The following is a 23,859-nucleotide window of genomic DNA, read 5'->3' as shown; positions in this document are numbered from 1 at the left end:
AACGACTCTACGAGGAGTTGCCATTGATTGGTACTCTGACATGGATAAAGAAAAAATAAACACATGGGAGAACTTCAGGAATAAATTTTAGGTTAGAGTTTCGATTGCTTTGGAATGATGATGAAATAGTTACTGAAATCTACAGTGCAAAGCAAGGAAAGAAGGAAATGATACAAGCATGCAATCAAAGGCTTACAGAATTGCTCAGGAAGATGGAGACCCAACCAAAAGATGAATTGAAAAAGAGATGGTTTGTGGAGGGAGTAAAGTCTTCTCTTGGGAAGAAAATGAAGATAGTACCACCCACGTCATACGTAGGCACCCATCACAGGGCCATGGACCTTTAGAGCGAAGACAAAACTCCCAAGAAGAAGAGGAGTAAACATTAAAGTAATGAAGGGGAACAAAGGACAAAGTGACGAGCGAGATCTTGTTGGTGCCTACCAGTATTTGGGGTGAGGGTGAATCAATATGCACACTTTTACAAAGTCTACTAGTTAGTCTACTAGCCTTTCCTTACAAGAAAATGGGTGCCCTGTTAAAGGCTTACATCTGTTCCTTATGAGAACACATCCTGTTAGGAATGCCGGTAACTTGTTAGGATTACAATAGCCTATTAAGGCTACCTTGCTAGAGGATTGTAATGTACCCATTTTAGCAGTTGACCAAGTGTGTGTGCGTTAGCCTTGTTCTACATGGTCCCGAGGGCTAACGAAGGGTTTAATGGGATCTTGGAGTGTTTTGGCCTAGTCATTTCCAGTTTGGGCCAAAACGAAGTTGATTTACTCAGTTTCAGGCATACTTACTATCTTTAGTAAGTTGGTAGGACATAGTGCAGGTCAATTTTGGTGATTGGATTCGATACTCCTCGGTGAGAGCTTTCCGATGAGCTATCGCTCGCATTATTCGGAGTCTGATTGCTAATACATTTTAATGCCTGAAGTTTTATTAAAGTAACGTCTAATTTAATTGTAAAATATTAAAGTGTTACTTTAATATTTATTTTATGGTGATGTGTACCCAAGGGAGACATAAGGGGTATTTTAATATATGTTTTATATTACACATCTTTTATCCCACATTGCCCATATGAGTTGAGCGGACCCGTGGGAATAGAATAAAAGGAAGCATTTGTGGCTTCATTAGACAGGTTGAATATGAGAAGAAATTGGTGTGTGAGTTGCAGCTCTGTTCTTGGCATTTGAGGACGTCTATCCTCTCTTGTAACATTCTAGACGTCATTCCCTTGGGGTTTGGCCTTTGGAATTCTTTCTTATTGGCTTCATTATCAGGCAGTTTAGTTGCATTTCCGGCTACAGGCAGATTTGATATTTTGCTCATATCTTCTTCACTACTTGTCCGACGCTTATGCCGCTTGGAGGGAATGGTATTATGAAGGTAGTGGACTGATTGGAGGACAAAGTATTGTAGCAGCAAGTTCGTAAGCATGGGCTGGAGTATTATGACAATATTGCTGAAGTAATTAGTGAGTTGATAAATCTGCCATGTATTTGGTTTTATGAATTCTGAAAATAACATTTTATTAGCAGCAGTTCATTTCCACTTTGCATATTATTGTAGTTTTTTTCTTGTTTATGTTGTATGATACCAATTCCATGCACGAAACACAACAAACAAATAAACGTTTGATTTCCAGAGTTATAAGGGGTTTTAAGAAGTAGAATGCAAACTGTTTGACATAATTCCTTTCAGCAATTTGGTTTAGTTTTTTGGGACATCCAGGGGTGCCCATTACAGTGGTATCAGAGCTATAAGTCCTGCCATTCTGTGGAGGTCTTATAGGGAATTTGGAACAGCCGGATAGAGGGAAAAAGTAAGTAAAAAACATAGGCTAAGCATTTATGTTTGAGCATGCGACAGGGGTCTTATAATTTCCGTAATACCAGAGCAAGACAAAATAGGATTTCAGACTTGCAAAGCAAACAGTCTAGTACATCCGTACAGGTGGACATTGAATCCAACCATACAGATACAGAGGAGATATTCTTTGATCAGGACAATAATATGGGTGATCGAGATGACAGAAATACAGGATTAGGCGGAGGCAGAAATGCTGGTCCAGATCAGGGGGAGGTACTATTCAGACAGTTATTGGATACATTAGAGCAGGGGCAGCGTATGCAAGAGGAGCAGAATAGGCAAATGGACATGATGTTGCAGCTCATGGCTAGACAGATGGGTGTCAATATTAATCCAGGTGATGCTAACAACAGAAACAATAACAACGAGGGAAACAATAACCATGGAGGCCAAGGCAACAACAATGGTCCTGAGAATAACATTAATGGTAATAATGGACACGACAACAATGGGAATGAGGCTGATAACTTTAGACACGTTGCACGCCTAGCGCAGACTGTGAGCTCGAGACCTCTTCTACCCACTTTCCCACCCAGAGATCCGGTTCAACCAGTAAACGAACCGCAGATTACCGAGTTACATGATCAGTTCAGGAGGGACTGGGAGGCTAGTGGACCGGAGTTTCAGGCGGATATTTCTCTTAGAGATTATATGGACTTGAGGATGAGACACATGCCTAAAGCAGGAGGAAGGAATCAAAACTTTGAGCTGAGAAAGAAAGTTGGAAAACTTTCTTTACCTTATTATGATGCTTCAGGGAAGATGACTGCACGAGCTTGGGTGCAGAAGGTAGATACATACTTGCAGCTAAATCCTATGCCTGAGGAGGAGGCTATCAAGTATGCGGCTATGCACTTGGATGGCGTTGCACATGAATGGTGGCATCATGGCATGGTGACTTTGGGGCATAATCAGATTACATCCTATGAGGAATTCATCGAAACATTGATTGGGAGATTTGACACTAAGGATTCCGAGTTACATTTCAAGGAGCTAGCACAGTTAAAACAGTCAGGTTCTGTGGATGCTTACATTGCCGAGTTTCAGCGCTTGTCTGTACTTGTTACTGATATCTCTCCTAGGAGATTGGTGGTGTTATTTTGTGATGGTCTTGCTGATCCATTACGAGGTTGGGTGAAGGGACATGATCCACTCACATTAGCTGAAGCAACTAAAAAGGCACGAGATTTAGCCCCTTCGGTATACTAAGGAAAAAACCATTCAACAGATTCTTCCTACCACAAGGACAAAGACAAAAAATCGTTTCAGAAAGAGTATAGCAAACCCAAAGAAGGATCAAAAGGACTAGACAATGAAACCTTGAATGAACTTCGAAAGAAGAAGCTGTGCTTCCATTGTAGAGAGCCTTGGGACTTATCTCATAAATGTTCTCTTAAGGCTAAGGCAAATCAAATGGAGTATTTTTCAGCAGAAGAGTCAGAGTCAGAAGGGGAGGATCAGCACTCTGATTCAGATGAGGGTAACACTATAGAGGAGAGCAACATTCCTAAGGATGATAGATCGTTGGCACGCTTGACAGGGGCCCAAAAGGCAATCACATTTAAGGTCAGGGGTACTATCCAGGGGCAGAAAGTGATATCTCTTATTGACACTGGGGCTACACATAACTTCATAGATGCACAGTTGGTAGCCAGGAGAGGGTTACAGACAGAGGAGCATGATGGGTTTAGAGTCATGGTGGCTAACGGTGATAAGTTATTATGCACTCGGAAGATATCTAATCTTCGCATCAGGTTTGGAGATGGCTACGAGTTGGAGGATGAGTTCTATGTTGTGGACATGGGAGATTATGATGTCATCCTCGGCATGACATGGATGGCTTCACTAGTTGAGTTCACACTCAATCTAGCGAAATTGGAGATGAGATTCCAGCACGAGGGCAGAACTGTGGTACTTTAGAGGGCTTTCAAATGGAGGTTGCAGAGTAGTGTCCTTGAGGAGAATGCAGAGACTTTTTCGTCATGATGACATAGAGTGGGCAGCAGAGTGTCACATTATGCCAACTTCACCAGAGCCACAAGAAAAGAGTCATCCACTAGATGTCCAGAAGATACTTGATAGACACGCCAAAGTATTTAGCGATATTCCTCATGGGGTTCCTCTTGACAGAGGGATGGAACATGTTATTGAGCTCGAGGAGGGAGCCAAACCAGTTATGATTACTCCCTATCATCATCCTAAGAAACACAAGGATGAGATAGAGAAGGCGATTAAGGATTTGTTGGAGATGGGGCATATCAGGCCTAGTAAGAGCCCCTTCGCTTCAGCAGTAGTATTGGTAAAGAAGAAGGATGGGACGATACGCATGTGCATCGATTACAGGGCACTGAATAAGAAAACAATTAAAAACAGGTATCCCATTCCTAGGATTGATGAGCTGATTGATGAGTTGCATGGGGCATGCTTCTTCACCAAAATTGATTTACGATCCGGATACCATCAGATCAGGATAAGAGCAAAGGACATTGAGAAAACAACCTTCCGATGTCACTATGGCCACTTTGAGTTCATGGTTATGCCATTTGGTCTAACCAATGCACCTGCTACATTTCAAAGTTGTATGAACCAGGTATTCAGGAAGCAGCTGAGGAGATTTGTCTTGATCTTCTTTGATGACATCTTGGTCTTTAATAAGACCTAGGAGGAGCACTTACATCATCTGGAGGAGGTGTTATCTATTCTGGAGAGAGAGTCATTGTATGCCAAGGAATCTAAATGTGAGTTTGGCATGACTGAGCTCCTTTACCTGGGGCATATCATTAGTGTAGATGGCGTTCGGGTTGATCCCGAAAAGATTAGAGCTATTGTAGAGTGGCCTACTCCCACAAACCTTACACAACTTAAGGGATTCTTTGGTTTATTTGGTTTTTATAGGAGGTTTGTTAAGGGATTCTCACAGATTGCTACACCCTTGACAGATCTTACCAGGAAAGGAGCCTTCGTGTGGACAGGGGCAGCACAAAGGTGTTTTGAGCATTTCAAGCAGGTAATGTCTTTATGTCCAGTTCTAGCTCTACCGGATTTCACGAAGCCTTTTGAGCTTCATTGTGATGCATCAGGTGATGGGATTGTAGCAGTAGTGATGCAGGAGAAGAATCCCATTGCATTTGAGAGTAGGAAGCTCCGAGGAGTTGAGAAAAGTTATTCTGTCTATGACCGGGAGATGTTGGCCATAATGCATGCATTGGCCAAATTTCGATCATATTTGGTAGGTGGACGTTTTGTGATCAAGACTGATCACAACAGTATTAAATACTTCATGAGCCAGCGTGATCTTAATGACCGGCAACAAAAATGGGTGACTAAATTGCAAGCTTATGACTTTGACATAGAGTTTGTCAAAGGTAAGAAAAATGTGGTGGCTGATGCCTTATCTCGGAGACCTCACTTATGTGCTCTGGCAGAGATTTCAGGAGATTGGAGAGATCGGATTATAGCAGAGTATGTCGGAGATGCTTGGGCTTATGGATTGATTTCAGGTACCATACAGGATGATCGCTATGAGGTGATAGATGGATTGATCAGAGTTCAAGACAGGGTTTATTTGATTCCGTCATCACATTTGATAGAAGCGATACTGAAGGCATTTCATGATGCACCCATAGTTGGACATCCGGGGGTCTTCAAGACCTACAGGCAGATCCGAGAGCGGTTTTCATGGAAAGGGCTCAAGGATGATGTTCAGAGGTATGTCAGGGAGTGTGTGGTTTGTCAACAAAATAAGGGAGAGCACACATTTCCTGCAGGTTTATTACAGCCCTTGCCCATTCCTGATAGGAAATGGGAAAGTATTTTGATGGACTTCATCACTGGTTTACCACGAGTGCAGGGAAGGGATTGCATCTATGTGGTGGTGGACCGCTTGATGAAGTTTGCTTACTTCTTTGCTATTCCGTCCACTTACACAGCAGCACAGGTGGCAGATCTTTTCTTTAAAGAGATATTCAGGTTACATGGGCTGCCCAGATTCATTGTCAGCGACCGGGATAGTAAGTTTATGAGTGTTTTTTGGCAAGAGTTGTTTAGGTTGTGTGGTACAGATCTTACACCTAGCTCTAGTTATCATCCGCAAACAGATAGGCAAACAGAGATTGTGAATAAATGGGCGGAAGGATATTTGAGGAACTATGTAACTACACAACAAAAAGCTTGGATTAGATGGTTGCATATGGGAGAGTATTGTTATAACACCACTTATCATATGTCCATCAAGATGACTCCTTTCATGGCACTCTATGGCTATGAAGCACCTAGCTTCATGGATTTAGTTTTGGGGGACAGTAGAGTGCCCAAAGCCAAAAACTTATTGCAGGATAGTCAGGACATCCTGAAAGTGCTCAAAGAGAATATACAACAGGCCCAGAATCAACAGAAATTGTATGTTGATCAGCACCGAATAGGGCGTAGCTTTGAGGTAGGGGATATGGTTTACTTGAGGCTACAACCATATAGACAGTCATCGCTCAAGAAGAGCGGAGCTGAAAAGTTGAAACCTAGACTTTATGGTCCCTACAGGGTGATTCGCAAAGTGGGCAAAGTCGCCTATGAGCTTGAGCTTCCAGAGGGCAATCGAGTGCACAATGTGTTTCATGTGTCTAGGCTTAAGAAAGCCATTGGTCAGAGTGTAGTGCCTTCTGCAGATTTACCCCCTTTGGATGAGGAGGGGAAGCTTGTGTTAGTACCTGAGGCTATTCTGGATACCAGAGAGAGGAAGCTTAGAAACAGGATAGTGAAGGAGTATTTGGTCAGATGGAAAGACCTGCCAGAGGAAGATTCTACATGGGAGAGTGAGCAGGTTATTCAGCAGGCTGGACTGAGATTGCTTGAGGACAAGCAATTTCAAGGGGGGCGGACTGTAATGTCCCCATTTTAGCAGTTGACCAAGTGTGTGTGCGTTAGCCTTGTTCTACATGGTCCTTGATCTTTAGTAAGTTGGCAGGACACAGTGCGGGTCAATTTTGGTGATTGGATTCGATACTCCTCGGTGAGAGCTTTCCGATGAGCTATCACTCGCATTATTCGGAGTCCGATTGCTAATACATTTTAATGCCTGAAGTTTTATTAAAGTAACGTCTAATTTAATTGTAAAATATTAAAGTGTTACTTTAATATTTATTTTATGGTGATGTGTACCCAAGGGAGACATAAGGGGTATTTTAACATATGTTTTATATTACACATCTTTTACCCCACATTGCCCATATGAGTTGAGCGGACCCGTGGGAATAGAATAAAAGGAAGCATTTGTGGCTTCATTAGACAGGTTGAATATGAGAAGAAATTGGTGTGTGAGTTGCAGCTCTGTTCTTGGCATTTGAGGACGTCTATCCTCTCTTGTAACATTCTAGACGTCATTCCCTTGGGGTTTGGCCTTTGGAATTCTTTCTTATTGGCTTCATTATCAGGTAGTTTAGTTGCATTTCCGGCTACAGGCAGATTTGATATTTTGCTCATATCTTCTTCACTACTTGTCCGACGCTTATGCCGCTTGGAGGGAATGGTATTACGAAGGTAGTGGACTGATTGGAGGACAAAGTATTGTAGCAGCAAGTTCGTAAGCATGGGCTGGAGTATTATGACAATATTGCTGAAGTAATTAGTGAGTTGATAAATCTGCCATGTATTTGGTTTTATGAATTCTGAAAATAACATTTTATTAGCAGCAGTTCATTTCCACTTTGCATATTATTGTAGTTTTTTTCTTGTTTATGTTGTATGATACCAATTCCATGCACGAAACACAACAAACAAATAAACGTTTGATTTCCGGAGTTATAAGGGGTTTTAAGAAGTTGAATGCAAACTGTTTGACATAATTCCTTTCAGCAATTTGGTTTAGTTTTTTGGGACATGCAGGGGTGCCCATTACAAGGATTTAGATCTCTTTCTAAGAGATACCTTGTTAGAGGATTTCAAAGACTTCTTACAAGTCTGTCGTGTTAAAGGCTTACAACATATGCTATGGTTAGAAAGAAAACCAATGTTATGTGATCTAACTGTATGACACACCTTGCTCGATAGATCCTCTGTTGCGTCTTCTCAAAGATGCTCTAATCTACCTCTGCCGCTCTGACTTGGGTGGGCTTCCTTTTGCACTCTACCCTTCTTCCTCTTGTGCACTTTACACTTGCTCTAGCTCTCTGTTCACAACTGACCTCCTCTAATGGATTCTTTGGTTTTCATAGTTGTTACGACAACGTTTTTGGCTCTCTAATTTGAATAATGTTCTTCTGCTCTTTTTCTTAGCCATTGACAACAACATATTTAAAATGAGTGTCAAGTCATCCTTATATCACTGTCTCAGATTACAGATGGAAACCTTAAAGTTATCTCGCTCAAACTACAATTTGAATTTTGAAATACATAGTGAGCATAGTCAGGATACTTGTGATTACCTATTCGTAGGTGCCAATGCTTAGGCTAGCTTGTCCGTCTGCAAGTCTATAGTTGTACTTGGAATGTTGCGTGCTTCCACCACATTCTACCGCTCTTCTTTGCTGCATGTCGTGTCGCATGCATACCTTCTCTCATATCATCACATCAATGGTGACTGGGTTATGTCCATTTCACATTTCATGCTTCTCTTTCATTCTATTGTCTTGACTGGTATGTTGGTCTATCGGGTAGTTGCATTTGCAATGTTTAGTGACTTGTTAACCGATTGCCAATCATTGACAATACAATCTTCATACTCGATGTTTGAGTTCATCGCTCACCACTTGCCTAGTTGATGTATCTTATCCATCAATCTCCCCCTTTGGCATTTGATGGAAAAACCTTCTATAATTCCTTATAGGTTAACAAGACTCGTACGCTAAGACTTTGTCTTCTTGAGTGTTGGTTCTTTCTGCCTGTCTGCGGCCTTAGACTTTTTCAGTCTACTTTGTCAGATTTCTTTCTTGTCACTATTCTCCTAGGTTTTCCTTCTCCATTTCTTGAGTATCGATTTTCATGCTTCCCCCCTTTTTTATCTCGGGTATACTCCCCTTGGTGTGTACTCCCCATGAGGTATACACCCCTTTGTATGTACTCCCCTTGTGTATCTTGTATCTTCTTTGATGTACTCCCCCTACTTATCTTTGTATCTTCTCCCCCTTTTTGTCATCAATGACAATGGGAAGGGTTAGGGTATTGGTGCTGGGTTCTGGGTGCCTGCACCCCTTGTGAGGGCAATTCTTGCTACAACTTTGCACATAGATCCTTGTTTTTTCTTTGGCTGAGTTCAAAAGAGCCTCCCATGACTCCTTTAATTTTTTGAGTGTGAGCATTGCACTCCTCAATTCTGCCAGTTGTCTGTAAAGGGCTTCTTGTGTCTCTCTGGGTGACATGGCTAGCTAATCCTGATCTTTTGCTACCTTTAGTCCTGAGCTGATGAATCTGATCGTTGGAGTTAAGGAGTAGTGGAGCTTTGTTAGTTGGATGGTTCTTTTCTCTTTTTCTATGCACAACTGATGTATCAGGTACATTGTGTCCTATATCTTGGTGATATGCTTTGTTGCTGATCCAGAGAGTAGATCAAATGCTTGTGCAATTGCATCACGCTCTTGTTGAGCCTTTGTGTTCTTCTATTCCAGATCACCTGTTAGAGTGTGTGTTGTGCTTGGTCTTTGAACCAGCGGGTTATGTCTTTCAAAGCTTCTTACATCTCATCCATGAGTGTCTTGAGTTCCCCTTTCTTTCCTTTGATAAGTTTCTTCTCCTCTTCTAGAGGTCTCCTTTGAAACTGTTGTTCAACTATCTTCAGAAGCTTGATTGCCTTGTCATGAAGGTGTCCTATAACATCTCTGATTTGGCTAATTAAATTGCCATCTTCATTGCAAGTTGTTCCTTCTACAAGTCCCTTCAAAATGTCAAGAGTTTCAGCCAGTGTGATCGCTCATTCATATTGTTTGCTATTTTGCTTCATCTTTTTGTACTTCTCGAATAGCCAAGTATATTTTCTGATTTCTTTGGATTTCATTCCTTCCGTTCTCTTGCTCATCTCATTGATTGTTTCTCCAAGCTCTTGCAACTTTGCAGCTTTGGCTGCATCCAAATCATACAATGCTCCTTAATCCTTTGAGATGTCTGACTTTGCCGGTTCTTGGGATTCGTCTATCCGTTTGCTTCTCGATTCCTCTGAATCTCCTTTTCTCTTTTATGGCTCATTGACACTCCTTTGTCCCTTGAATGGTGTCGAGGATAACTATTGTTGGTGTCCCCTGTGGCTGAGTAGATTGCAAGGCTGCTTGCCTTTGCACAGTCTTTGTTTCTTTTGCTTGTTCTTGTCCTACATCATTTTGTACTTCCATTGTAGGTAGCTGAGTTTCCTCTATGTCATTGCCAGTTTCCACAACCTGTGTTGCTTCTCCCTCTACTTTGTGTTTGGCCCCTTCATCGTGACCGGATATCCTCTGTTCTATTTCTTATGCCCTATCAGTTACATTGTTGACACTTGGCTTGTCCTTGGTATATGAGTATCCTTTATGAGTTGCTCTGTTGTAGTGGATGGTGCTATAGAGACCTATTGTGTTTCTCTGCTTTCCTTTGGTTCCTTGTTCAAGTCTTGGCTAATTTGGGTCCTTTGTTTAACTGGTGCAATAGGCTTCTCTGCTGGCTTCTTCTTTGCACTTCTAGGACCTGTTGTCTTAGGTTACCCCTTTCCTTCTTGTGTACCTTTGATTTTCTAACCATGGCCTCCTCCTTCCTTAAGTGTTTCCTTTTCCTGTTCATATAGTTGTGACCAAAACTTCTTTGCATTTGCGAATGCATCTCTCTTCAAACCTGTGGTTATTAATGTCACATTCTCAGGCAAGTTGGTGTTTTGTCTGCATGAATCTACAAGATCCATGACCTCTTGTCTGCTCAAGTTGAGTCTTATGTTTGTGAGGGGTTCATCTAGCATGCCCTTCCATTCAACTATGACCTTAGACCATTTCTCTTTGATTATCTCAGATAGTTCCTTTGGGATTTGGGACTCTACATCTGTCAACGTTCTACTAAACGCTCTTAAGCTTACTAGTACAACATGTACTATTTTAATCCTATTCGACTTATTGAACTTCAAAAATCTGTCTCTAATAGTATTATAATTTCTATTATTTTCAATATCATTAATAATGTTTTGTAGTGAAAGCTTCTTACCTTCTTTTGTAGACTTCAAGCTTTTAATATCTAATTCTTCTTCTTGTTCGTCTTCCTCCCCCTGGGTAGGAAGTTTCTTCTTCTCCTTTGTGGTACCTTTCCTTTTGTAGGTCTCCACTGTTGGATGCTTGGTGGTTGTCAGATTCTTCTTGCTCCTTGCTTCCTCTTCTTCTTCTAACTCATGTTTTGGTGTGGAACTTTCTTCTGTGTTAGATTGTGGACTATCTCCAATTTCTTGAGTTGTCTCTTCCTCGGCTTGTTTTACAACTTGCATTGTTCTTTTCTTCTTCGTCAACTTCGCTTCCTTTGAAGCTTTTTCTTCTTGCCCAATGAGTTTTGTCTTTATCTTCTCAATTGTCCCAAACCTTTGTTGCTCCTTGTCAACAGGTTTCTCTAGTAGCTTCATGATGAGGCTTTTAGTTGGTCCTTGATCTCATAAGGGAATGTCAACCCATGAGCTCTTGGTTCAACTGCTTGCACTATGCAACGGTTTGTGCTTGCTAAGAAGCAAATGCTGCTTCTATAGTCATTTACCAAATTTATAGGTATCCTTCTCCTATTCTGCATGTCCGTTTGAAATTTCTTGAAGTAACTTCCAAGCTTTTCTAGGCCCTTGCTGTTTGACTTCTTGTGCATGCTCGTTATCTGAGCAGTGGCACTACTCCTTGAGTTCCATTGAAATTCTTTGTATCTAGGGTACTCACCTTAGAAATAGAAAAATATGCATACTAGTACTGCACCAAATTTGAATGTGTGCTACATTGTTTGCCTAATCTTCTTTAGACTTTCCTTCATCTTCTCATGTAACCAACCGCTTAGATCTAGCTTGGTTTTCTTTATCATTAGTTGGTGCACTCCATATACTGCTCTTGTCGGTATGCTATCATCCAGTTTGTCTAGTCACTTCTGTTGTTTTGTGCATTCTGGTGGTCACATTTTCTTCGGGTCTGCTGAACTGTGTTACTCTCTTGATCACTTCTATTGTGATCTTGTATGGCTTATCCAACCACATGTACTTGTCATCTTGATTGAGCACAAATCTCACCCATTCCCCTTTGAAGAAGTTTGTAATGTCCATTGCACAAACTAGGGTTGTGGTTTCCAGCTCTTTGAGATTATCTTTCCTTGTTCCTTTTGCATGGATCTCCTCGTAGAGCCCTCTAATCAATTTATCTCCCATTTTGACTATTTTAGTCTTAAGATATTCACCAACATCTTCTAGCAACAACACAATGCTTAGGAGTGAGGATAGGGCTTGATTCATGTTCTTGTTAGCACTCAACACGATCGGTTCATAGATAGGCGGTTCCAAATCCTGTCCATCGACTAGTTCTACATTGAACAAGTCATTGTATTGGGCCATTGTGAGTTGGAGTTGAGGTTTTGTCTCCTGATCTGTTGCCCTAAGTAAATTTTGGGGTTGTGAAACAATTGATAGCTTTTTGCACAAATACGCTCAAACAATAACTCTTGGTAGTTACGGTTTCGCAAGCAAAAACTCGATTGATCTTAAGATTGCAAAAGTAACTTTTGTTTAGCAAAGTTGCTATTTATAGATTTGGCGAAAAAGGTAACATTGCATTCCAAATGGTAACCTTGTCTCTTACCTACCTCTCACTTTGTGCAATAAATGCCTTTTGACTGTTGGATCAACGGTCACAATTTGATGACAAACCTGCCTTCCACTTTTGGGTGCAATGCATCCTTTCCCTTTTGAGTCACGAATCATGACTTACCGGTTTATCTGAGGGGACTAGTGCAAAACTTACCTCACTTGCCTTGCCCTTTTAAGCTTACTTTTGCTTAACTTGATTGGGAGAACTCACCACTTACCGATGAACTTGTTGCTTCTCCAATCTTTACTCCAGTGTTTTCTAATCTCTTCTTGATCCATACCTTGCCAAGTTCTTGTTGACTTGCTTAGAATCAATAGCCTTGCCTTTTCCTTTGTTCCCATTGTTGTGTTGTTTGGGTCTTTGCCTTGGCCAACAATTCTTGATTACATGACTTGTCTTATGACATTTGTAGCATGTCTTCCTCATGTTGCTCCAATGTCTTGCTTGTTTCTGTTGACTCATCCACCATTTGCACCATGATTTATTGTGCCCATCATTTCCACAAGCGAAGCAAACCTGTCTCCTGTTCCTGGGAAATGATTGGTGTGATCCAGTGCAATATCTGCAGTCTCTTTCATTTTGACCATACATGTCACACAGCAGTATTTTTATGCTCTTGTTTTATTTACAAAGTTTTTGCATTCTTTTGTACTATGTCCACACAGATAACAACTATAGCATAGTTCTCTATTTGTGTAATTTCTACCGGTTGCATTTTGCCTATAACAACATTCATTTAACTTGTGTCCTATTTTTCCACAGTAAAGACAAGTAAGTTTATTTGATGACATAACTTCTTTTGCTCTCACTTTGTTCTTTGTGGACTTTGTGTCTTTTGCCTTTGAAGACTCTCCTCTTTCAGATGTACAAATTCCTTGGAATCCTAAGCTAGTTGAGCTTGTTGTTTCTCCTTGAGTTTTTAGTTGCTTCTCCACTTTTTGTGTGTTTTCACTTGGTTTAGCAAGTCTATCACATTCTTCCTTAACTATCTTGAGTTCGTCCATCAGTTGACAACCTTGCTCTTCCATTTGCCTGGCTTCCCCAGTCAGAGTATTCAGTCGTTCTGTCTTCTCATGATCATACTCCTATAATACACTTTTTTTTCTTGCACTATATCTGTGCTCTTCTTCCATGAGGGCTGTCTCATCTTCTTTATCTTTCACCAAATCTTTAGCTTGCTGTCTTGCTTCATGAGCTAGCCTTAGCTCTTCATAGGCGTGATCTATTGCTAGGATGGCACTACCTTTCTCATCCATAGCTTCACCTAATCTTACTGTAGAATGTTCGGGTTCCTTCTTCAAGACCTTGATCTTTTTGTTTAGCTTATCTTTGTCGGCCATGAGTTCTGCTATAGCTTCTTTTGATTCTTCAAAATAACTTTGTTCTTTGAGCTTCTCTATTAGCTCTTGGCTTTCTCCCAACTTTCTCATCAGCTTCTTTCGCTTAGCTATAAATTCTCTTAGTTTGTCCTTTAGATCTTCGATAGTTCTTCTTGCGGCTATCTTCTGAGTAATGCCATTGTATCTTCCCCTAAGTTGTTAGACTTGTCACTATTAAGGTCTGTGCTCTAATACCAATTGTTGGTTCCAATCCGAGGGGTGGTGAATCAGTATGCAGACTTTTGCAAAGTCTACTAGTTAGTCTAGTAGCCTTTCCTTGCAAGAAAAAGGGTGCCCTGTTAAAGGTTACATCTGTTCCCTTTGAGAATGCATCTTGTTAGAAATGCTAGTAACCTGTTAGGATTACAACAACCTGTTAAGTCTACCTTGCTAGAGGATTTAGATCTCTTTCTAAGAGATACCTTGTTAGAGGATTTCAAAGGCTTCTTAGAAGTCTACCCTGTTAAAGGCTTACAATAGATGCTATGGTTAGAAAGCAAACTAATGTTATGTGATCTAACTTTATGGCACACCTTGCTAGATATATCCTCTCTTGCGTCTTCTTGAAGATGCTCTGATCTTTCTTTGCTTCTTTGGCTTTGGGGAGCTTCCTTCTGCACTTTACCCTTCTTCCTCTTGTGCGCTTCATACTTGTTGTAGCTCTCTGTTCACAATTGACCTTTGATGGACTCTCTGGTTTTTATAGTTGTTGTGACAACATTCTTGGCTCTCTAATTTGAATAGTGATCTTCTACTCCTTTTCTTAGCCAATGACAACAACATATATAAAATGAATGTCAAGTGATCCTTAAATTACAATCTCAAATTATAGATGGAAACTCTAAAGTTATCTTGCTCAAACAACAATTTGAATTTTGAACTGCATAGTGAGCATAGTCACAGGGCACCCATGATTACCTATCCATAGGTGCCTATGCTTAGGATAGCCTATTCGCTTGCAAGTCAATAGTTGGATCGAGAACCTTGCATGCTTCTGCCACAATCCGCTGCTCTTCTCTGCTGCATGTCGTGTCGCATGCAAACCTCCTCTCATATCGTCACATATATGGTGATTGGGCTACGTCCATTTCACGTTTCGTGCTTCTCCTTCATTCTACCGTCTTGACTAGTATGCCAATTAACTTCTTGTTAACCAATTGCCAATCAATGACAATACAATCTTCTAACTCGATGTTTGAGTTCATTGCTCACCACTTGCCTGGTTGATGTATCTTGATCCAACAGAGCTATTGTGCATAGATTGTAAGGAAAATGGGCACAGAAAAGGTGCGTGCTCGAGAAAATCATTTTGCGACATCTCCTAGGTTATGGGTCATTCCACTAAGGAATGTCCATACAACATGAAGATGGGGAGCCAACAAGTGCTCTTTATACATGAACAATCGTCTACCTTTGGGGCAACAAACACCGCACAACAAATAAGCAATAATGCATCATCTGGTGGGTTCCAAAATAACCCATGTAGAGGGAGAGGAAACAATGACAATAGTGTTGACCAGTCACATAGGTTTTGTTCATACGACCCTTATTATTAGACACACACTTGATTCCAACAGTGTCAGCAAGATAGGCGACCACTGTAGTGATTTTGGCCTTTGGCCAAGCCTGCACACAAGTGAGCATGACACTCATGCCAGCAACACATTCGACCCTTCAACAACAAAGATAGTTTCAACACCTTCCATGGAGTTAGTTTTTATGCCCCACGTTGAGTGCATTTTAGTGGCATCACCACCTTTAGTGGAGTTTGCTGTACCGTAGGAGGTTGGTGATAACAAACAGATGGAGTTACTAGGTGTTGAGCCATAGAGATGAGAACAAATAGGCACAAAGAGAGGAGAGAGAGCCACATAGAGAGGTGGAGATCATAGAGGGTGGTGAGATGCCAAAGGAGGAGGCAACACAAGTAAACTCATGGTTAAGTTAGTATAATATGGCATTGATGAGTTTGATTAAGGGCATTCTTGGCTCTCCATGACATGAGCCACCAACTCCACAGGAGGTAGTTGATTTGGATGATGAGAGCTTACCAACGAGACCTATCCCCATGGAGTTAGAGTAGATAGACTTTGAGCATACTCGAGAGCTTGACATGTTATTAGAGTTAGCTGCAGAGCCCATTGAAGAGACACATGTGATAGGAAATGTGGAGCACGGTCACGCATAGGAGTCTAGTTGGAGAGGGTCTAGAGAGAGTGACTTTGAGCAGTACCTATATATTCACTAAAATCTAAGTCACCAATTCGGGTTTGGGGACGGATTTAGGTTCGAGTTCGCGTTCGTGGGTTCGGGCCAAAAAAAATTCCCATTTGGGTTCGTGGGTGGGTTTGTGAGTGTGTGTGTGTGTGTCTATATATATATGCAAAAGAAGAAGAGAGATGTGCATAATTGCAAAGCTTAGTCAGTTCATAGTATGAATATATGTTGCTTGATCATTGAGCAATGCCAAATGTCAAAGATAAACATTAAATACTTGCTCATTAATAAATACCCGCAGACCAAAATGAGAGAGCAAATGAGTGAAATGCTTTTTATTAGACTCCTTTTAGGGTTACATAAAAAAAACAAAAAAAAAACATTATTTTAAGTTGTTTTGTTTCATTTTTTTGACCCTACTATTGTGGGTCCTCTTACATTTGCCCGGATTCATGCCAACAAGGACCTAGATGGACCCACAGTTCGAAATCTAAACCCTACATGATTTTGCAACGAATCCGGGCCTGCGTGAACCCGAACTTGAATCCAGGCTACAGGGTGCAAACCCGATTTTAATAGAGATTAAAATGATACCAACATAATTATATATAATATCTCATATATATAATTTACTATTTAATTAACTGCACACAAATATATATATATATATATATATATATATATATATATATATAACTTTAGTTTAGTCTCAAGTTTATCCAACTGAAGCTACCAAACATCAACAATCCCTCTTAGTTAGGGAGGATAAACACAAGACGTGTTACACCATTGGTAATATTAGGAAATGACAAATTTAAAGGACATCTTTGATCAGAAGATCACCATTTTGATATTATGATTATTGGTCTTCCAGAATATCAACACATGATATTCACCAAGTATTCAATTAAGGTTTGATATCACATATGATATCATGAGTATTGGTCTTCCAGAATATCAACACATGATATTCACCAAATACTCAAATAAGGTTTGATATCACATTTGATATCATGAGTATCGGTCTTCCAGTATATCAACAGATGATATTCACCAAATACTTTGAGTAATGGCCTCCAAAATTTCGAGATGCAAGATATTCACCAAGTACTGTGAGTAATGGCCTTTAGAACATCAAGTTGCATGATATTCACCAAGTACTCCGTGTAATGGCCTCTAGAACATCAATTTGCATAACATTCACCATGTACTCAAAAATGTTTATAAGGTATGTGCACATGGATTCTCATAATGCGTACCATATAGACATCCACCATGCAAAGTATAAGCTATCATGATCTGCATAGACATCGTAAGATATCCATCATTATAGAAAATTAAGTTATTGTAAGATCGTCACTTTTCAATAACTTTTGTAAATACAAGTGATGATCATTTGGAAGTCATCACTTCCTCATGATGTACATAGGGGGTAGGCCCATTAAATCATGTGGTCACATGCATGATACCAAAAGTTTACCTGAAGTAAAAACTCCCTCTCATTCTGATATGATTGAAATCTTCAAAGATCAATTGAAACATATCCTATATCTGCTCCTTTAGACAGACGTGTCAGACTCCCTCTAAACATCAATCTTCCGAGCTCCTTTACCTTTGAAGAAGTGTTAGACTCCCTCTGAATCTAATATCAATCCTCCTATTCCTGCAACAACATTCTTGGAAAAGGTCAAGGCAAATAGATCTTATACTACTTATTGATAATAAAAATAAGAGCGAGATTAATATAATACTCAAGAATAATAATTAGTTATGCATAATAAGACCATTCCAATTTTTTTTTGAACATATATGCATATATTAGAACTTCTATATGTATACTTTAATCTTTATTTTAACATATTATTTCTTATTAAGATAACATATAATAATCTAAGGTGATCACAAAAATAAACAGGAGCTCTGTCTGAGCATGAGTCCCTGCCTATTGTAAGGAAGGGCATGTATTTACGGTTTATGTCATATTATTAGTTTATGTTTGGTGTACATTTAACATATATTGGAAACTTTAGAAGCAGTGGCTGATTCAGTGATCTTCATGACAGCTTCATCATTCATGAACAGATTATTGTCTGTCTGTGACATAGGCCATTGATTTAATATGGTGCGAATGGTTAAGCCTGTCTGTTATATCTGAGTTGGCCCAAACTGTAGTAGCAATAAACAGCTAAAAATCATGATAATTCAGAAATGGTTACTTAATAGCGAGTCTTGGCAACTCAAACCTGTGATGTCTTACAAGCCATATGCTACAAGTGAAATTCTGCAAACTGAGATTCTCGTGACAGATGAAATTATAAACATCTTGAGTCAAAACAAAGGGAGAAGAATCAAATGACTGTATTAAAGCATGTAAAATATAGGATATTTATTATTTCACCATAAAATTGAATTTGTAAAAGTGAAAAGCCTACTGAAGAAACAACCTGTGTTCAACGCTATAAAATGATAATCCAAGAAACTCCTACCTATAGATACACTTGATACAACAAAGTCAAGCTAAGAAGGATGATGACTCAACACATGCCTAGCAGTGTTGTTTACTGAAAGGTATTTGGTACTTGTCAGGGCAATTATATATTTATTCTTATCAACACAAAACATAAAGCACAATAATTCTCTCGGGTGAGTCAGACTTATGTGTATAATCCAAGTCATGTCTTTGTAAAACAGATAATCCAGTAGCTACAAAACAGAGCATGTGGTTATTACTCAGATACAAATGTTCAGTTTTCTTATTGTTTCTAATTGGAAGTTATCACATCATCATATGCCTAGAAATATTGAAGTTCAGTAGTGTACATACTAGAGGAGAAGGAAAATGAAGAGAACTCAAAGCAACTTTATATCGACCGTGAAACCCACTTCTAGACACGCGAAAAGCAGTGGACATTTGCAGGAGAATTGCTAAAGGTTAATCCTACAAATATGTTACATGAAATATTGAGCAAATGACAGGGCTACCTAGAGGCTTATTTTTGGTCAAATTCCTCCGTGAAAAAATGGAGGAGAAGGCTACCGGCTCAAATAAAGACATCCAATGAAATAGCACAAAATTCAGTTTGAAAATGCAAAATAATAGGTTGAGAATAATTGACTATCCATTGAGAAGTCTTTATCATGTTTAACTTGCATCCATTGACATAATCCATGCAACTGTTTCACTCTATTCACTATATTCCCTCTGTAAAAATTGTAAAATTCAGTGGGATTGTCTTATGTCAAATATGCATACATTGTATTCTGCAAGATTACCAAACCTGCTACCATTCCATCCACTAAATTTTCTCAGGACTCGGCAATAACACAATGCTCTATTTACTATGCAATCAGCCACAATGTAAAAAATGAAATGCTCAATCTGAAGATAGAAAGTTCTTTGTGTTCTGAATTTTAAAGCAGATTTTACAGATAAAAATCTGTGTCACAAATTTTATATCATTACTCTGTTTTTCAAAACAGAAGAAGCTAATATGTAGCATTTTGAACTGGCAAATTGGCAATAAATAATATGACTGATTCCCTTAGTGAACATGAATATGGATCTGTCAGACACCAAACATAACTCCTTTGCTATTTGCTGTTTGCTACGAGTCTTTTGCTGTTTACCGTTGCCTGTGTATCAAACCAAATGCATCAATGTCATCCATATGCAGAAAATAGTGACAACTTCAAGCAGCCTGTGAACAAGAAAAAGACTGGCATCACTCATGATGGACATACAGTATGCAGCGACCAAGCATCATCAAATGGATGAATGCAAAGGCAAAATTCAAGACCTCTGTTTTGTCAGGAAATTCAAGTATGTAAGGAATCTATTGCATTAATAGTAAAGCAAAGACATGGAAGACCAGAACACTGGTATTTCTGTGTTTAGATGAGGGTCTCAAAATGTCCTTTCAGTATTTACACGTTTGATTTGAATAGATAAATGTAAAAGTCATGACCTGTCTAGAGGAATGATGAAAGCATTATAAAGCTGGTTGCTATTTCTAACAGCCAACACCAAATTTGAAGCACATATCATGTTTCAGACAAATAATTAGCATCAAAAGTTAGACCTGAAAGTTCCATCGCCACAAACAAAATCAATGCAGAGAAATCATGATAGCCTAGAAAACATGACAAGCATATAAACTCGTTCCAGTACTCTAATTAGAAAATTTGACTGAAGACAATATTTTTCTATAGATAGCAAAATTTTAGACTGCATGTTTTCGACTGAAAGTTATTTGTGTATGCCTGAACACAGGATAGCAAAATTTTAGACTGCATGTTTTTGACTGAAAGTTATCTGTGTATTGGATATTGTTCATCAAAGCCTTTCTATACAGGCCAAAATTTTTATAATAGAAGTGATATCTATCGAAAATATTGTGTGTAGCAGATCTGCAAGGTCTTCACTGGATTCAATGTGATTGTGTCTATTGAAGCCTTCCAATGACCAAAAATGTGGACTGTAGTCTATAAGCCTTAGTTGACCTGTAATACATTCCAAAATGGCTTCGTTTAGTGGAAAGGCGTGGAAGGGAAATTAATATTTGACAAAGCATAAGGAAAAGAAAGATGAATTAGTTCTAGCTTACGTTGGTGTTTTCTCCTATAATGGAGATGATATTGTTATTCATTGCAATAGAAAAAGTCCCCTGTATTTCAAATGTTCGTAGCAGGTACATGATTGTTGAGATATTTTTTTTGTAGGTGTCGAAGGGTATGTTTGCAAGTTGTGGCAAGCGTTCTTGAAGCATTTTCCCAGTCATGGTACATTCAACAATGTTATTCTCAGTTTCTATGGTGCAGTGCAAGAAAGTTGCATAGGCGAAGTTTGTGATTTGGCCACATGCAAGACATTGGATAGTTGCCATGGCTAAGGATGGCACCAATGAAGTTGGCTGGTTGCATTTTGTGCATAGTAGCTGGTATGGCTGTAGATAAGCATTTTTTGGCCGGAGGGTTCTGGTGACCTAGGAAAATGAAAAAGATTTTGATATCAGTTGGAAATGTCTTTTTAGCTAGAATATGATTGTAGTATTATTGGAGAGATGGTGTGGTTTTGTCGGTTACCTGGATACTACAAGAGAGTATGTTTTGTAAAGCCTTTATTGTACTTCAATCTTTGAGGCTGTCGACATATGTCGATGGTGTTGTTTTAATGCTGTCTGTTCCTCTAGGGCCACTATGTACAACATTCTTTAGGAGGAGGAGCAGTGTTGTAGTAGAATGCAGGATTTGTTGGATTGTTGTGAAAGCTTGGGCATGGAATTTAGGAATGGTAACCTGCAATAAAAATGAATGTGTCAGTCAGCAGAGCAAGCAACTGTATATTGAAGGAAAATAAAAAACAAGTGCGGATGTAGAAATGGAATAAGAAGATTAAAATGGATGTGTCTGATATAGATTCTCTATCTTTGATGTGAAGCTCGTACTCCTTTGGTGTTTGTTTGTGAGCTGCAACTATAACATCTAACGTGCCAATTGAATAGTTGTTAGGTGACTAAATTAGTTGACATTTTCTTGTGTCAGGCATCAGTTTTTGGTGGCTGCAAACTTGGTCAATTGTTTCAACAGATGTTTGTGTAGTGAGCTGAATGCAATAGTCTGCATCACCTCTTTCATACAGTGTCTTTTTCTTGAGAGAGAAACCTTTTATGCGGACACTTGCGCCAGGCAAAAGCTTTGCCATAAATCTGTTAATTAATTGGTTGGTTATGTTTACTATTATGGTCATGTGACCATCACTATCAACAAGATCAGCGTGCACTATAGGAGCCTTTGCTGGGCTTGTTGGATTCTTCGCATACGCAGGCCCATAAGTGATGAGGACATCACCTTCAAAAATAGTACTTGATTGCGTTGCATAGATATCCGCAATGGTGGATACATTGTTTTCTTCTATGCTCAGTCTTCAATGATATGGTAATGAACCATATAGTTTGAAAAGAAGACAATTATTTATACCTTTTTCCCAGGTCTCTATCACGAGATTTGCTATCATCTGCTGCAATGTTTTGTTGTCCATGTGAGGATATGAACAAAGTTCTATAAAATGTAAAAAGAAGAGTTAGTACAATAACTAAATATGTATATAAATAAAATGGATGCATGGAAAGGTATGTAATGTTGCGTATATTATTGCAATACCTTTTGGTGAGAGTTGAACTCTGCTTTTGCAGCTCGTTTGTATCAATGCTGCTGTCAACTTCATGTGTGTTGATTTTGGGTGGATCCATCGAATATCTGTTCATGAATTAAACTATGACATTGTTCGGATGTAAGAGCAATACGAAGGTGAATTTGACAAAGGTCATGTGAATGAGACAGGTCAATATTCTTATAACATTGATTTCAAGTCTTCTTGTTTTATATGTAGTATTTAGAGACAACATAAATTGTATTAAGCATCTACTCTATTTAATTTGTAAAGGTATCTATCAAAGACATTCATTAGTCTATATGAAAAATGAATATATATAAACATATTACCAGTGTTACGGGACTCGGACTCGCCTTTGACTCGGAAAGTCAAAATCCGACTCGGACTCGGACTCGGCGACCGGACTCGGCCAGGACTCGGCAAGGACTCGGAAAATCATACAAGTATAATAACGAACTTTTGAAGGAAAAAATTGAATAACATAATATAAAGTTGAAGATTTAAGATTTAAGATTCAATCCTTAATAGATTCTTGACATGCTACATCATTTTCAGAATTCATATACATTGTAAAAAAACATCTTCCGGAAATCTCTATCTTTTTAAATTAAAAAAAAATAAAATTTAATTTAAAAAAAAAAAAATTTAATTTAAAAAAAAAATAAAAAAAATCAGAGTCCTGGGCTCTGGACTCGCCCAGGACAGAGTCCTTGGACTCGGCGAGTCCATGTGGACTTTGCTAGGACTCGGCCGAGTCCGAGTCCAGAGGCAAATTGCCTCGGAAACATGGACTGAATACATATCCATGGATAAGAGGAAGGTACGATAGTGAATTTACCTTACCAGATGTCAATTTGAGATCCCAAGCGATATCGGAGTTACCGGTATCAAGTGCAAGTAGAACCTGAGAATTTTATATTACATAACAGTATCGTACAATTGATAAAATATTATAAAAAGTAAACAAGAAGTTATTATAGTCTCTTACTTATAGATATATGCCTGGTCATACAAAGTAAGAAAACAAAACGGAGTACGACTCTATGCTAGTTGGTTTTATTATGAACTGCAAAGTACACAAATATCAATATGAGACCTGGCTGAAATTTTCTCTTCATTATATGTCATAGAATAGGTCACAGTTAAAGGCATATGATGAATGGGAAAATAATTGTTTACAGCTGCAAGTTAGCTGTTCTAGACTATGTCTAGAAAAAAAAGATCCATGGAATATTCAAGACGAGACTTTTTTTTTTGTTAACAGAATTTACTCTTCTTATGCTTTTTTCTGATCCTCATATCTAACAAAATAAATAAATAAAATTGCACTTCATTATAAGGTTTAGAAGTGTAATTTTTACGAAGAAAAATGAAGCTGGGGTAGAAGCCAGGATAGAAGATGGGAGCAACAAGCCCAGGAGCAACAGACCTGGGATTTGGTACAACTTGG

At 39.1% G+C, this 23,859-nt stretch overlaps 1 protein-coding gene and 1 long non-coding RNA gene across 4 annotated transcripts in view; one reads left to right on the top strand and one right to left on the bottom strand.

Moving 5' to 3' along the window:
- LOC149535453 (zinc finger CCCH domain protein) overlaps nt 1–23,859 on the top strand; it is a 63,627-nt gene that overhangs the window by 21,799 nt on the left and 17,969 nt on the right. The gene's annotated exons all lie outside the window — the stretch shown is intronic.
- LOC149535454 (uncharacterized) lies at nt 20,419–22,742 on the bottom strand. 3 transcript variants are annotated; one of them, XR_016357032.1, is made up of 5 exons: nt 22,397–22,742; nt 22,214–22,294; nt 21,320–21,532; nt 20,842–21,219; nt 20,419–20,737 (listed from the first exon to the last, which is right to left on the bottom strand). It is a non-coding gene; the product is annotated as an uncharacterized LOC149535454 (long non-coding RNA). The 3 variants fall into 3 exon arrangements; XR_016357030.1 differs by having other exon boundaries at nt 22,397–22,698; XR_016357031.1 differs by lacking the exons at nt 22,214–22,294; nt 22,397–22,742 and having other exon boundaries at nt 21,320–22,207.

The sequence above is a fragment of the Cupressus sempervirens genome, chromosome 10 (genome assembly GCF_028749045.1).
Source record: "Cupressus sempervirens isolate cs-2001-9-10 chromosome 10, ASM2874904v1, whole genome shotgun sequence".
Taxonomy (NCBI): Eukaryota; Viridiplantae; Streptophyta; class Pinopsida; order Cupressales; family Cupressaceae; genus Cupressus; species Cupressus sempervirens.
Note: the sequence above shows the minus strand (reverse complement) of the source record. Positions and strands in the feature narration are given on the sequence as shown.